This window comes from Gavialis gangeticus, unplaced genomic scaffold, assembly GCF_001723915.1.
Source record: "Gavialis gangeticus isolate Ggan-Ray unplaced genomic scaffold, GavGan_comp1, whole genome shotgun sequence".
NCBI lineage: Eukaryota > Metazoa > Chordata > Crocodylia > Gavialidae > Gavialis > Gavialis gangeticus.
In genome coordinates this window covers 49,177,652-49,194,889 of record NW_017728996.1, presented here as the reverse complement: position 1 = coordinate 49,194,889, position 17,238 = coordinate 49,177,652, and the positions used below count along the sequence as shown (strand labels likewise).

At 46.1% G+C, this 17,238-nt stretch overlaps 1 long non-coding RNA gene across 2 annotated transcripts in view; it reads left to right on the top strand.

Annotated features, from left to right (window-relative positions):
• LOC109288752 overlaps positions 1-17,238 on the top strand; it is a 160,411-nt gene that overhangs the window by 69,623 nt on the left and 73,550 nt on the right. For both annotated transcript variants that reach the window (XR_002095217.1, XR_002095218.1), the window contains exon 2: positions 6,052-6,254. This is a non-coding gene — a long non-coding RNA (uncharacterized LOC109288752). The remainder of the gene's footprint in view (positions 1-6,051; positions 6,255-17,238) is intronic.

Sequence of the window (17,238 nt, the reverse complement as noted above, 5' to 3'; positions counted from 1 at the left end):
GAGGTTGTGGAGGTTCAGGCAAGTGGCTCAGCTGAGGCAGCTCCTCCTGCTGTTGTGGCTCAGCCTGCTGAGGAGGGGGATAAGGCAGCATCCCCACCCTCAACCCATAAGCGGGCGAGTAGCATAGCGTGGGAGCATTTTAAGTTAGCAGGTGATCCCAGGTTTGCTATCTGCTAGCACTGCCGAAGGCAGATCAGCTTGGGCAAGGAGGTGAAACACTTCACCATCACGGCAATGCTGCTGCATCTCAGGAGGCAGCACCCGCTTGCCCTTCTTCCTGCTCAGCCTGGCACCAGTGCGAGCATACCCAAAGGGAAGTTCCCCACTCACTCCAAAGCCCCTGTCCTTCCAAAGCAGAGGCAGGCCAGCCTGGAACAGTGAGGGAAAGGTGGACAGAAAGGGGGGGTGAGTTGCAAAGGCGAGCGAGGTCACCCAGATCATTGGGGAGATGCTTGCTCTGGATAGCCAGCCCTTCTCCCTAGTTGAGTGGTCAGGGTTCAGGCGGCTCATGGTGCTCGTGACCCCATCTTACCAAGTGCCCACAAGCACCATCTTTAGCAGGATGGTGGTGCCCTCCCTATATGAGGCATGCAGGGAGTACTTGAGGGAGGAGCTGCACAAGGCAGGGCAGAAGGTAGCCTTGCAGTTTATCTCTGTTAACTGAAGCAGCTGGGGTGGGGATCATGCCTACCTCTCCCTCACAGGGCACTGGTGAGATCAGTCAGGTCATCGGTGGGCTCCAAGCCGAGGTTCTGGATGAGTCCCACACAACATGGGAGATCATGGTAGCCATGAACTGCATGGTGCAGAGGTGGCTTGTTGGGCAGGCTGAGCTTACCCACGGGTTCACAGTCGCCGACAACGGGGTAAATATGGTCAAGGCTGTGATGCCAACTTTGTGGGCATCCGCTGTGTGGCACACAAGTTCCACCTCAGTCAGAGACACCTTGGAAGGGGACAGGACTGATGGTGATGGCGCCGCTACCACTACCACTTTGAGCCAGCTGATTTTAAAATGCAGGATGGTTGTGGGCTACTTCCACCACAACATCAAGGGGAGCAAGATGCTGCAGGAGAAACAGGCAGAGCTGAGCATCCCGCAGCACAAAATCATGCAGGATGTGGTGACTCAGTGAAACTCCACATACCTTATGCTTGAAAGGCTGGTGGAGCAACAGAAGGCCATCCATGAGATGGCCTTGCTTGGGGAGATTGGGAGCAACAGCCCCCTGAACAGAGCTGAGTGGGGTCCCATCTCCCAGATCCTGGTGGTCCTCAAGCCCTTCCTCGAGGCCACCAAGACCCTCAGCATTGGCGATGCCCTCCTCAGCCAGGTAATCCCTGTAGTGAGGGAACTGGAAAACCAAATGGAGAAGTTCCAGGGGATTGATGTTCCTGGCTGGGGAAGGCCACTGTCACCAAACATGCAGGCACTGGTGAGGCAGCTGAAGGAGGGCATCAGGAGATGGCTGGATCCCCTGTGGTCCACATGCTCGTGGACACATGCGACCCAAGGGTGAAGGGAAGCATGTGCACTGGCAGCACCAAAACCCTTGATTACTGGACACAGGTGCTGGTCAACAAAGTCAGGGAGGCAAAAGAACAGAGGTGAGGGGATGTGGAAGAAGGGGATCCACTTTCCCGTGCCAACACTCCCAGCACCACCACCAGCACCAGCCAGTCTCCTCCATGCCAGCCACTGCCAATGTGGGCCAAGGGTATTGTTTCAATGCTGGAGTCCAAATGCATCAGACCCCAGCCTTGGGCAGGTAGTGCCGAGGCTTCTGTGGCTACCTATCTTGCCAAGGATGTGGAGCCACTGGACTATGACCCCTTGGCCTACTGGGCAAGCCGCAGCCAGATGTGGCAGGATCTGCCCACAGTTGCCCAGCAACACCTGTCTTGTCCACCAATCAGTGTTCCAAGTGAGAGGGTGTTCAGCATTGCTAGGGATGTTGTGACACCCCACCGCACCTGCTTGGATCCTGGTTTGGTGGAGCAGCTGGTGTTCTTGAAAGTGAACTTCCCTCTGCTGGGGTACCCCAAGCTCTACCTGCAGATGGACTGAGTGCCACCTTCTTCACTCCATCTGCACCAATTTCTTTTTTCCATTTTTTAAAAAAACAGGTAATGCCCCACTCTCAGCTGGAGGGGGCACTCACTGCATCACCAGCCAGCAGGGAAAGAACATGTCTCTGCTGAGCTCGCTCCCTTGCCAGAATGAACTTGGAAGTATGGACTGAGGCTATGGGGAAGGAGGAGGCCCCAGGTCCTGGGCAAGACCACTAAAACTGCACCTTGCCAGGTAGGGAGGTCTGGTGGGACTGCTGGCAGTGCAGCAACCCTGTAAATTCCAGGACCAACAATCCCCTGGTGGAAGGCAGGTAGGAGGCGCCATAACCTCCAGCTAATGCACGCACACATACAGTCCTGGCTGGGGAAAGCCCAGACCTGTCATGTCTTTGGCAGGCCTGAGACTTGTTAGTTGCAGTGGAATTGTGAGGCTCCAGATGAGCTCAGTTTAGCTGTCTGGGATGCCAGCTTTTGCATTGAAAAGCCCTTTGTCAAGCTTAGGAAGCCCAAGCAGATGCGGCTGTGAAAAGTGGTTTATAAATTGTTCCCTCTCAGGATCTGGCCTGAGAGAGACTGGAGGCAGAGTGTTTTTTTTGGTGAGGAATGTGCCTCACGGGTAGTTGGGTATTGTTATCTTTGATAAATTCTGGTGTACAGTTTGTGGGGGGTATTGGATATATTTGGCAGGTTTTGTGTTTTGAGCTGTATGAAGTTGGCTTGAGTTCTGGTGATGAGGTAAGGTGCTTGTTTGAATTTACAAACCACTTTTCAGAGCCAGGCCTATGAACTTCACTTCTTCAGCCTCCTAGGTACAGAAACTCATGAACTCAATATAGACAGTGGATTCTGACACACTGCAACCTGCCAGACATCTGACTCTCCAGGTACCTTTGCATTTCTGCATGAGCTGTTACATCCCCCTTCCCTGCCCCAACTCCAGCCCTCACCCCCTGACGCCTACATTTCCATTTTCACTGACTGGCTTTCTTGCCTGCATTGCATGCCATGCCAGCCTCTGTTTTCTTTACTATTTCTTCCATCCAGGACCCGGAGACACACCAACTGCAGGTGCTTTCTCAGTCTGACAAAGGGTTTTTTAACCTGAAAGCTTCCTAAGATATATTTCTCTAACTATTCCGTTTTTTTCATAATAAACATATAACATAAAAACGCATGATAAGCCATCACACACCATAAGTAACATATATCCAACACAACATCTTTACTTCTTGCTTTCAATTCCTTTATAAAAAGAAAAGCTCTGTGACAGTTTGGCTAGGCTACCAGAGATGCTGCTGGTCCAGCTCTGCTAGTGCTGCTTACTCATTAAGTTATTTTATACCTGCTGCCATTTACAGTGGTGGACTGAGATAAGGCTATAAGGGAGGAGGAAGCCTCACTGGGGCACACTGCCACGTTGTGCAGAGGCCCCAGCGCCAGGAAGGGTGCACCTGAACACAAATACACACACACAGACACACATACAGTCTCACAGTGAGGGCGCACCGAACAGACATGCACTAGTGATCCTACTTGAGAGGAAAGAAGGGCCTGACAGCTCAGTTTGGCTACCTTAGATGCTGCTGGTGCTACTGGTGCTGACTGCTGAGTAACTACGTTATTTTTACCTGCTGCCATTTACAGTGGTGGACCGGACTGAGGCTGTAGGGGAAGAGGAGACCTCATTGGGGAATATTGCCATGTTGAGGCCCCAGTGCTAGGAAGGGCGCACCTGAACACATGCACAGTGTCACCCACCCATGTCACGAGTTTAGCCTGCCTGCGGCAAGAGGTGCAGGGCCCCAGAACCCAGACTCCCCCTGCACCTATCTCCTTGACAGCTGGCAGGCTTCATGGCCACAGCAGGGCCTGGCAGGCCTTCAGTAGATTTTTCACTGTGCACCTGTGTCCTATGACAGACACAGCTGGCAGGCTTCATGGCTGCAGCAGGGCCTACCAGCCAGGCCTGCAGTAGTTTTCACCCCCCTGTGCCCCAAGACAGACAACTGCACAAGCACCCATGTCATGAGTTTTGCCTGTTAGCAGCCAGAGGTGCAGGGTCCCAGAGCCCATACTCCCTCTGCACCTATCTCTTTGACAGCTGGCAGGCTTCACGGCTGCAGCAGGGCCTAGCAGGCCTGCAGTTTTCACCCCCCTGTGGCTCGTCTCACACAAGTGACATGAGTTTTGCTTTCAGGACTTTGACGTGCAGTTTCCCTGAAACCCCTGCACCTATCATCTTGAAACTTAGCAAGCTTCATGCCTGCAGAAGGGGCTACCATTCCTCCAAGGTTCATCCAAATCAGGCCAGAAATGACAAAGTTATAGATATTTCATTGATTCCCCATTATACTCTTTAAGTGAAAGATCCACAATCTGTCATTTTATTACACAGACAAGCCTGGACCATCCATTGGGGTTTCTCTAAAATAGGGCCTGCACAATTAATGGAAGTGGGATGTGGTGGTAGAGCAATGAAGGAGCCTTTCCAGAACTCCAGAGGTGTAAGTTCAGGCTCAGCTTTGGACTCATACCAAAACTGTCCCAGTTGGCCCAGCTGAGAAGCCTAAAGCAGCTGAACGTGACGCTAGACCAGGATCGGCCAATTATTTAGGCTCCGGGCCACAGAGAATTTATGAGAGTTCACTGAACTATCGTGGGTTGGGTCAGCATCCCTCTCCCCACCCCATACAACAGGTCACCAAAACTCCGTATGTGGGATGAAGCTGTAGGCGGGCTGGGAATGGTTTAAGAACAGGACAGGAGGGCGATGCTGGGATCATGGGGCGGGATTGCAGGGTGATTACAGTGTGGTGCCAGGGCTAGAGCAGAGCCGCAATCTGCTGCCCACACGCACCTGCGACAGACACGAGTTCTGTGGGCAGAGGCATGTGGGGAGCAGGTTGCAGTTCTGCCCTGGCCTCACCCCAGCACCATGCTTTCACTGCCCCCAAATCCTGACCCCATTGCTGGGGCTGCTGAGAAATGGGGTCCAGCCACTGTGCCACCCCAGCTCCGCTCCATGCCCGGGGTGGTGGGACCAGCCACACTTGCTATGGCCCTGGCTTACCTCTGTGCTTGGGCTGGGTGGGACTGAAGGACCTGCTGCGGGCTGGACAAAATCCCTTGGCAGGTTGGATTCAGCCCACAAGCCACATTTTACCCACCCCTTGCTAGACACCACTGCCTTCTAGGTCAGTGATTACAGAAATCAGTGTGCCTTAACCACACTAGCTAGCCCAATGCACTGCTACACTCAGGGGGACCTTTGACCTTGGCTTGACCATTGATGGAAACTTCTTGACCTACATGCAGTGCAGCATGTGAAAAACAGTTAAAACAAGGGGAGAGCAAGCAAGCTAAGAATAAAGAAACGAACAACGCTAAATGGCTATAAGTCATTTTCACAAAGTTTGAGTGAGAAAAATATGAACTAGTAGGTTGTTACTGAAGTCTGAGCAGTTCAGACAACTGTTTGTTTCAGCTAGTTAAGCAATACACATTTGTTTCCAGTTGTTGTCAGTTGTTTGCAGTGAGCAAAGATTGAGAAATCAACTGATTGCACAAAACTTGAAAACATACAGGGATGAAAAATACATTCCTCAAGTGACACCCACCTGCTCCACCCAAACACATATGGATGTGACTGGATTCAAAATCATTAACATGAAAGCAAGAAGGAAGTTTGCCAAGGACTTGCAAACAATGACCAAGTGACAAAGAGCCTTTAACTCCATGATCTTAGAGGGCTCATACAAGGACTCTGGAGATGCAGTGGTATTTCAGTCGTCCACAGGCCTCGTATTGGTCATCTGTACAGAGGCAAGCTTCATCTAGAAGGCAAAAGACAGGACCTTGGAAAGTTTTCAGTTGACCTATCTGCTTTGTAAACAGTCATTCTTATCCTCCTCCTTTTAAGTTACTTATGTGAATGTCAGCGTTAATTTTAGATGTTATCCTTTGTTTATCTTAATCCAGGATATGGCTCAGATACTGCCTTGCAAATACATCACATCCATCAAAGAACCATTACACACCATTTCCGTTCTGCCCATCTCTGACAATTGACCAAGCAGAAGATTAAGATCCTCTAGCACTTGATCAAAATGGGAGGGGGTGAATGTTGTGTTGGTCATCAACATCCCTCTTAGCAAAACAAGTCCCAAGGTCCAAGGCTGCAGGTAACCAACATTAAGCATGTTCTACCTCTTGTCTACAGACCATGCTCATCACCCTGCTATCCCTGCCACACTGGTCACCACTGTTATTCTTGCATCCAGCAATCTAGCATGAAAGCATTTGTGAAACCACCACCTATAGCTTTGTTATGTGCCCATAACCACAGCATTTAGGTGCCAACACAGACCCACAAAACCAATTCTAGCCCTATCTAAAACATTCATCAGACATACAGCTGAGTCATACAGATGGGTCTGAAACACATACTTGCTGCCACTGTTGGGGTAAAACATTTATTTAAATTTCCATTCTTAGGGCAATTTGCTGATTCTGCATTTGATGGTTTGAAACAATTTTAAAACTATGCAATAGTTTTTGTATCTATGCAATAGTCATGTGGAAAAAAAACCCTTTTAGCTAGGTCCCCAGTTGGCATAGCACAGCTTAATTCCAATATGGTTCATGCAGATTTATACCTGATGAAGGCCTAGGTATAACCTGTTCCAGTAAAGGCCTTATATTGGTCATTGTCTTCTGTTGGATCCAGAAGAGATCACCTCCTTTCAGAGGCGAACCCATTGTCCCGAACTATTGGTCCTACTATGCCTGCATTGCTTTTGTATCATAGACTGACCTAGTAGTCTGTTATCCATCAGATAACGATTGACATGGACAGTTGGAGGGGAAAGAGGGGGCGGGCATGCTTGATCTGTACTTGATAGATAAAGCTTCAGAGGTTCTTACTGCTATAAAATGCTTGAGTCATGCAAATAAATGCGGAAACCACAGGGGTCTGGGCAGTTTGTAACCTATTTCACACAAAACAATGAAGCCACAGATATCAGGGAAGGATAAGCACTATTTGACCATCTGGATTCCCATCATTTCCACACTGGAAGGATTGCATCACCCTCTAGAGGAAAGGTCTACTTCCAGAGCTTCAGGATGGAGCTTCCAGCAGGAATTAATGAGTTCACATGGGGTCTGCTGAGTGGAATATGCTCACGGAAGCAATAGTTCTTACACAGGGCATATCAGACTTCCTGTTGGCTCTCTGCCCACAGCTGCAGGCATCTTAAGATCAGTCAAAGGCAACTCTTTGAAACAGCTACAGCTTTTGCAGCACCACAGCCACCTAAGCCTAGCTCATGCTAAATTCTGTTACTGTGTCTGAACAGGATATTTAGCAATTGCTTTAGACAACCCAGTGCTTTAGATGTCTACACTGAGCTTAAAAAAAATCAGTAGGCTCATGTTAGCTAACACTACTGTTGGCAACATGGCCAAACCGTAGACTAGGTTTTAGTCTATCGCTGGAGATCATAGCTGTGCTGCCTAGGTATGTTTGGGAATGGCAACATGAAAGCTATCCTGCCATGCCTCCTGCCAGGACCTAAATGACATGCTCCTCTGAGGAAGCAAGGCTACATCCCCCTGGGCAACCTTCATAATGGACCTTGTTATTCTGTAAAGCATTTCAGTATGTTCAAAAATGAACAGCAGAAGCTGAGAACAAAGGTTTCCCTGGAACACTGGTCATGTTTGGAATTTGTATGTCTAGGATTTTAAAAGGCTCTACAAGCCTGTAAAGCAAACATTACCAAAGAGTCACAGAGTCATGTAAACAAACACCTAATTACAAGATGAAATAAATCTTACAGGTACATAACCTTTCTATTTAAACACAGTCCCAGCTGGATCCCTTCCAAGGCATCTGACCCAGTAGGGCTTGTGATCCTATTGCTTTGTTGTGCAATCAAATGCTTTCTTGGACTGGAGTTTGTTTTCTGGGGGTATTTTTTCCTTTTATTTATTTCTTTTTAATTGAATGTTGTTCTGATGAATGATGCTAGTCTGGAGTCCTCCAGTCCTGGAGTCCTTTGTGCACAGGGCACTTATGACACAGCCAGCAGCACCATGCTATTTACTTCTATCAAAGCATACCTCCCCCAAAACACACACGCAGGAGCCCTGGATTGGAGCCAGGAGCTCTGGGTTCTATTTCCAGTTCTGTCACAGGCCCTAAAAGTCACTTCCCTCCTTGTGCTTTAGTTAACCCATCTGTAAAAGAGGATTGTATTGATACTGCCTTTTTTGTAATGTGCTTTTACATGTGCTGATGGAAAAATGTTTCATGATTTGATGACAGAACAAGGAGCAACGGTCTCAAGTTGCAGCAAGGGAAGTTTAGGTTATATATTAGGAAGAATTTTCTCACTAGGAGGGTAGTAAAACTCTGGAACAGGTTACCCAGAAATGAGGTGGAAGCTCCATCCTTGGAGGTTTTCAAAACCTGGCTAGACAAAGCTTTGGCTGGGATGATCTAATTGGGGATGGTCCTGCTTTGAGCAGGGGGAGTTGGACTAGATGACCTCCTGAGGTCCCTTCCAACCCTAACTTCCTATAATTCTATGATTATTTCAGACCCAGATAATAATGACGATGGGTGACAAAGGCTCAAAATTTCCCTAATGTTAATGAAGGTTCGTATTTGGGGTTTTATAAATAATTTAACACTCTTCCCCAACACCTTCAACCACATGGTCAGTCCCAAGCATTCATGAGCCAAGTCCAGAATAAAATCATGATTTTGCAGGGGGAAGGGGTAGGAATTGCACCTTTCATGAAAAAGTGACTATCTGTTTGGAAACATGGTATAGGTGAACTCCAAAAATCTCAGAAACCAGGAGGTCTTTGAGTTAATTTTGGAGGCTTGGTTCATGGCTTCTAACTGCCTGGAGCATCATGAATCATGCTAGGTGCCACTCTGACACAACACGAGCTACAGTTTACCAGCGTGGTCACAAGAGAGGGGGACATTTGGCTTTCTTAAGATCAGAATCAGGCTGCTGCTCCATTACAATACACATGTAAGAGTTAACAGGATATTCCTGGTCTGTTGTCTGCCATAGTCACGAGTGGTAGGACAACCTCAGCTGAGGCACAGATGTAAATCATTACATAAACTTGGGAAATATAGTTTCCTAGGGGCTTGTGGGTGCTCAGGAGCTGCAAGCAGGAAGCTGGAAGAGAAATTAGTTGGCTGGGCCAAGACTGAGGCCTAAGAACAGAACAGTAACTCCTGGACTGCGAGGGGATTATGACTGAAGAGTTAGGAACAGAAAGCAGACATTCACCTTATCTCATAATCTTCAAGACAGGGCTCATGAGACCCAACTAACGAGATTCAATTAGTTGACTGATGATAATTTTAACCAGTTCACAAGACAGTTATCCATTACTTATCCAAAAGAAGGGATAGAGCAGTTCCATACACTTTTACACCACTGTATTTATACTCCGTTGTTGATAACATATAGGGTACTCTCTTGCATTACCTCAGACTTCATGCATTTTTTCATTTATCTTGCCCTGTACACATTCCAAAATGTAGCAAACGACAAAGACATACACACATCTTCCCCTTATCTCATTCTGTAGTCTTCACTACCAAGGTCATAAATTCTGTTTTTAGGTATGTCCTGCAATTAGTACAGAGGTTATGATAGTTCAACTACTAATACATTTCCATGGTAGACTTAGTGTGAATGCAAAACCTTCTGGGAATCTATGTTTATACAACTAAGCATAAGTACAACCTACAGAAGTTTTTTATACTTACAACTATATGAATATTTGAATACTTGTCCTAAAGTGTTATTAATACAGGGATATATAGACATTGGAATGATGTATTATACACACACAACAGGGTTATAGAGATACACACAATACATTGGTAAAGAAGGTAGTGGGGTAAGGCTGACTAATGTGTTATATATTAAGTAGAGTCAATACAGTTGGCAATGTAATCATAGGTGGAATGGGAGCTGGAGGGGGAGGGTAGCTACACCCACCTTTTCAAATGGCTGCCAAGAGCATGTGATATGCTGATGAAGTCATGATAGTGCTCTGCCCACTTCCAGCTCAGATTTGGAAGCTAGAGGACTGGCAGGGAACCTGGTGTTCATTTTTTCCCTTCCTTAATCCACCAAATGAATCCACTAAACAATAAAAATCTACTCCAACAGTCAGTTATGAGATACCATCTTTTTAGGAGTTTTACACCAGCCCCAGGAGGGCACTCCCTACACCAAGCTATGTCTCCCATCCCCCAATCAACCATCCCATCTGATATGAAAGTTGGCTTTGTTCCTCAGCCAGACAGGGCACCCACCTTCCATCACTGCTGCTGCAATGAGGCAGGGAAGCCGGGTAGGAGAGCCAGACACCTTAAAGAACCTTCATGAGGGCTCCTGGAAGGGGAAGCAAAGTAGATGGATGGTTATTGGGTGGGTGGTTATGGGAGGAGTCAGATTTGGGGCACTGAGTGGGGGAGGACAGGATTGATGGAGTACTTCTCTGGGGACAGAAAGTAATTATTTTGCCAAAGGAGTATTACACACATTACTCATGGAGGTAATATCTCAGAGGCATCTCTGATTCTAGTCTCATCACTTTCTGATCAGCAAGTTTCATTTTGAGCCACAGCTACTCTGAGCTGAAAGTCAAAATGAAAATTAAGAATTTTTTTCTTGCTGCTCTATGGGTGACCTACCAAGTCAGTAAATTCAGTGGGGACCAGAAGCTTTCTCATAAGCCCAACTGCTAAAAGTGTCATTATGAAATAAACAAAACCACAGAAGTCAGCCTTGAGAAATCAACGCCAGCCCAGAGATGGCAGATAGTTGCCCTAGGTTCAATGACAGTCCCATGGTGCCTTGTAAGAGTACACTGTAGCTTTCATGTCATTTGACTTTGTGCCTGAAATGAGCCCTGGGCTGCTCTTCTCTGGCACTGTTTGTAAAGGAACATCTCAGCCTTCATAATGTCCAGCACTGTGTCCCCAAACCTTTGCCTATTTCTGCCATTGCCTCAGATTTCCTTCTTTTGAGTTCATTGGTAGCTGTAGCCATGAATGGTTTCCCTATCTAGTTTACAGCACCTCAAATGAAGGGTGATTTTATTTACAATCTGACAGAAAGAGAAGGGGGAAAAATAAAATGAAAAGTGAAGTAGAACTAAACGAACCTAGTCAAATACTATGGAAAGCATGGATAGGCTGACACCAAGTTCAGGTTACAGGATTCTGAAATGTAGCTCAAAACACAGCACAACCACCTTTTTTTTCCCCCAAAGCCTATAACCAGTCCACTGTCTGTCAACGCAGATGGAGCACGCATCCCAGAATGTCTACGCCCCATATCTATAGCCCATGGCTTTTCACAGTTCAAATATATGTTCTCCATTACCAGTAGGCTTTATATTCCCTTTCCTACCAAATCAAGATGGTTGTTTCCATTGTGGCCAGTCTGCAAGTCCATAAGAGAAAACACACTTCCTATTCAAAAAAGCAGTTTCAAGTAACTCATGTTTCCTTCTGTTCTTTGCCCACATGACCAGAGCGCTTAACTCACATTCTCCACACACATTTCCCAAAAGTCTCCTTTGAAACATGCTTCTGAACTCCAGAGAATGCAGACAACATCACACACATCATCTCAATCTCAAATACTGTCCAAGTCAGATATCTGATACTGGTCTTCGTGAACCTATTAATTGAGCACCACCCTGCACATTTTCTCATATTATATGGAGTCTGCTACGTTTACTTTCTTTTTATAGCAATAAAAAGTGATTTAGACAATAGAATATAGACCAGAAATTATTTATGTAACAAAACATGGAGGCAAATTCTGCTCTCACTAACAGCAGTGCAAATCTGGAGAAATTCTATTGACTTCAGAGAAGTCACTCCGGACTTACACAGATGTAGGCAAAGGCAGCATTTGGCACATCATGCATATTTCTTACACTAAATGAGTTTATGAAGCATGCAAGCAGATCCGTCTCTTGCAGATCTATTAAGGGTACAGTCTGAAACTTGGTTCTCATGACTGCTACTGTACACTGAGCTGAGGTTTTCTTTGAGTTTTACACACTGATGCCTGAGTCCTTTTCCTGAGTACTTGCGGTGAATTTAGAAGTCAGCATGTATGAGTAACTCAGATCATTCTTCCCAACATGCATTCCCAGCACTGGCTGATACAGTATTTAATTTACCAGGTTATTGTCCATCCACCCAGGGAGGATAAGTAATAATTACATTGGGATCAGGAAGGTACAGATGTGCAGCTTATCTTGGGATAGCTCATGTAGAAGATAAACTGCACATTTATATTGGTATAACTGATAGTGTGAGTGTTTTACCCCAGATTCTTTCTGGGAAAATCTTCCACTGGATTGGGTGAAGTTACCCCGGCTTAGAATTCTGTATTTTATTCCCTCCCCATGTTCTCCCTCTTTATTCTTTGTAGCAGCACAGTGCTGATTACACCAGTGAAAACATCTGGTCCATTACATTCCTTGACAAAGGTGTTTGCCTATCCAACCTGTTGGGTGCTTGTCTGACCTGAATTTTCAGGCTTTGGGGGTTCAACCACTGTACAGGAGGCACTTTCTTACCACTGGTATGATTGAACAGTGCTCAGCACACAAAAGTCCGATTACAACTGAAGCCCCAGGGTGCTCCTCTAATATAAGTACCATAACTACAACCTCTGCTCTTTTTAGAGGCTGCAGATTTCACTTCTGAACCAAGTCACACCTGGCTTAGCCATGACTCTGCCCTGGAATCAGTGGGGAGGGAGAGTGAGAAGGTAATAAGCCCAGCATGGTATGATCAATCTCATTTTCTAGGGTCAAGTTGTTGTGTTAACAGTAAGTCAATAAATAATTCACTATTGCATTGTTACTATCTCTGCCATCTCCATGGCTTGTCAACACAGTGGCATGGACTTTGACCTTGGCTTCAGGGCAAAGAAACCAAAATTACTCCTAAGTCACCAGCCAAGTCACATTCAGACCATATGTAGCATTCAAATGGAACCATTCTGTGCCAACATGCTATGCTCTCAGTTTAGTGATGTATACCAACCCAGGTTTTAAGGTTAACTAACTGTGCAACCAGTGTAAAGGCCATTTTCCAAGAGTCACTGTACCAAGTTTGTGAAGTATTCTGCTACAACAACAGACAGACAGATATACCACCAAGGTCACCCTGTCATCATCAAACCAGATAAGCAGGGTCAAATTTGGACAAGCTGACTGGAAGACCTGACAGGAACCAGCAGAGTCAAGAAGTGATATTCATGACTTCATAAGGACCATTCCTCCCTTTGAGTCAGCACTCTGTCAAAGCCCCAGTGTGGCATCAAAAGAATGCAACTGGAAATGCTCTCTTCTGATGGAGATCTCAAATGATCATTGTGATCAGTCAGGAATCCCATGGCAGTTTCCTCAGTAAGAGTGCTAAACCCACTGCCGTGGCCAAATTTCAGCTTGGGTAACTCTGTTCTTTCTCTGTAAGCCCCTCCTACATTGTGGTTTCACTTTGATGCTGTCCCCTTCACTTCCCATCCTAAGCTGTGGTGTAACCCTGCTGTGGGCTGTTAAATTAATGCCTTCTCAGTCCCAAAAACCAAAATGAACCCTAATGCAAGGGCAGATTATTCCACTTTTTCCCACTTTCAAGCTTCAACAGCTTTGTTACGTTAGCTGTTAGAGACAGAAGACTGGGTGAGATGGGCCTGAGGTCTTAGCCACTTACGAAACAAGCTGCTGGTTTCACTCAAGAGCTAGTAGACACCTTCTTCTATCACAGATAGCACTACTTGGCTGTCTTAATGGCTGCACCAGCAGAGAGGCTCTTCACTTAAACGATCATGGAAAATGAACTCCTCTCAGACCCCTGCACTGGGTCCCTCTTGGTCAGGGATGAGGCATTTTACAACAATGCCCCCATTACCGCTGCACATGCTACATTAACCCTGGGAATAGATGGAGGGCTTTATTCTCTAGGCCCTAGGGCGATCAACCTGGCCCCTTTTCCAAACTGCTAAAGTCACTTTAGCACAGAAAAGAAGATCAAGGAGAGAGAGACTCCAGTGAGAGCACAAGGGGGAGGGGCCGGGTTCACTGCTGGCACATACAAATAGAGGAACATCTTATCCAATGTATACGCTAACGATGAGGACTTGAACAAGACTCTCTTTGTCTTCCATGGGAAATCTTAGCTAATAGCCTTGTCATATCAAGGATCATTCAACTCCATCTACTCTTTATTTTTGTAGTTCTCTTTATGACTTACCAAGCTCAAACAGACTGGAGCCAACACAGCTGAAACCTCATTGACCCTTCCTTTGCTGTTTAAAAATAAATAAATAAATATACATTTCTATAGCTGCCTTCGCCTGTGGCTTGCTGAGCTGGCTGCTGTAGAAAGGGTTAAGAGATGATGAAATATCAAGAGCTAGTTATTTTCTCTTCTGATGAAGCGACCCGAGGAAGGAACTCTTTTGGGAGAACAATGGTGTGTTCCATAAGGGTGGGTGACTTGCCAGCTCTCCAGACCTAATTGTCACCATGTTCCTGCCAGGCAGGTCTGTAATTATAGGGCTGACACATGCCCAGGTTGCAAATAACTCCCTGAAACAGCTGGGAACAAACATTCATTAATTTTCCAACCTTTCAACAGCACCTAGTGGCTTCACGGTGTGTAGAGAGTAAGGTAAGATAAAGGGTGATGTGAAGGCACCAACCTTGTGGCCTCTGGATGAAGCCATGGGGTTGTTATTCCCATGGATCCAGATGCAGCTGATGTAAGTGGTGGACTCAGGAAGAGCAGAGTCTGAAATAAGAAGAGCAGAAATTGGGGGGAGGGGCAGAGGGCAGAAGGGCCATTTGACACCCCCCGCCAAGACTTACTTTACCTGCTGCAGCAGTGGGAGGGCAATAAATTCAAGGAAAACTTTCAATAATTAGATTTTATACCTGGAAAATTATAAAAAATATATACATTTTCCAAATATAGAAGCTAATTCTATGGGGGGGGGGTCATCTTACATTCAACTAAATATGGTAATTTACTTCCCTTTCACTCAGAGGGTGGCTCCTCCTATTATCAAGGCCGGGGAATGCTGAAGAGTAAGAGGGGAGAAAGAGAAGAAATCCTGAATTGCTTCTGCTCAGGCTGTATCCTGTAGGCACGGCTATGAGTATAACAACTTATCTCAGCATTAACAGCCTGACCCAGTTCCCACTGATGACAATGAAAACACCCCTAATGATTTCCCCTAGTGTTAGATCAGATCTCTTGCTCAGTCAGAATTAACCCGTGTTGTATAATCCGAGCCCTGGAACAGATTCATTTTTTGCTACTATAATGACTTCAGTGTGGTAACTCCAGGCAAAGATTTAACCCCATATTCTAGAACAGGTAGAGTCTATTTGACCCTCCCCCACTTCCAGTAGGTGGACATTTCCTTCCCCATACATTTTTGAACCTCCACTTCCCTACATGCACCCCAAGGCCTCAATCATACAAGTTATGGAGGCACCACAGTAGTCACTGCAATCTTAACAATGGAGTATTTGTTTTTAAAGTAAAAGTTAAGGCCAAATTCTAGGTAGCGTAAATGCTGGAACTCCAGAGGAGTCAGTGGAGCTGTACCCATTTGTGCTAGCAGGGAATTTTCCTTCCTGTCTGCTTATTATGGAGGGATGATGAAGTGTATCTTTCCTACACTTACTGTACTTAGTAAGTGACCGCACACTGATTGTTTTGGACAGTAGACACGTGAAACTGTTAATTAAAAATTATAATTCATGAACTAAATAAACGTGAAGAAATTATCTTGGCAGGTGTAGCCTTGCTATCTCTAGTAAATTAATTCTTGATATTTGAGAAGCTTTAACTGTAAGTAAACCATGTTTTCCATTTGCTGGAAATATAGAAATCAAACACTACACACAGCGCTCTCCGCTCCCATCCCATGCTTACAGAGATCATGGGAAATCTGCATTAGTTTTTAAATTTCAAGTAGATTTGTAACACCACCACCTTACATATCCAGCATTTCAGCTGTGATCTTCCCTGGTTTTGCCAAAGGATTCCATTAAAATACTTTCTTGGGTATGGCCTGGGAGCTCTCTCAGCCTTTAGCAGACTGGTTGAAGTGTTAAAGATTAAACACACACCTTTGATGCACTTGAAGTAAATAAGTACTAACCCAAAAGCAAACAAGGATTTTAAGCAGTCAGGCTAAAAGCCCCTGTAGCTCTTTTTTACCTAGTCCCTACTGCAGGGATAGGCAATGTTTTTTGGCTGGAGTGCTGAAAAAAACATAATGTCTACTTTGGAAGGTGCCGGAGTGCGGACATGCCGGAGCCTGGAGCAACTGTTTGCAGTCTTCTGCTGCAGCCGGCCCACGAAGCCCAGTCTGCTTGCAGCAGGACTTGCAGCCTCCCAGTCACCTGCTAGGAGCAGCGTGGGCTCCTGCTTAGAGCCTAGGCTGGTGGTGGTGTGCCCAGCAAAATGGCCCTGTGTGCCATGCTCAGCATGCGTGCCGAGGGTTACTGATCCCTGCCCTCACACTTCCCTGCCCTGGCATCCATCTCTGTGTTAAAATCTTATGCATACTTCAATTGCTATGGAGTTGGGAGGGGGGAATCTTAATTTAAAGGAGAAAAGGCTAAAATAGGGCAACAGAAATGTTTCAGGACTTTTTCAGAGGTGACAATAGCAAAATAATCATCAAAAATATATAAATTAAGAGGGACCTCCCATATTATTTCTTTTGTTTACAGAACACCATAAAGAAGGAATTGCTAGATGTAAATGTAGAAGCCCTCAGAGCAACACACAGTGACCTCATTCTCAGTTATACCAACACCACTTCCAACCACTCAGGCTCCTTACACGAGACGTGTTCTCCCAAAAGGGCGTCCGGGACTGCCTGCTTGCCAAAAAGGCGGCGTACGCCCGGTGGAAGGGGGGTGAAATCTCCAAAGAGGAGTATACCTCCTCTGCTCGGGCCTGTAGGCGAGCTGTTAGGAAGGCCAAGGCGGACATAGAGCTCGGATTAGCGTCCAAGATTAAGAATAACAAAAAGTCCTTTTTCAAATATATTGGGAGGATGAAGAAGG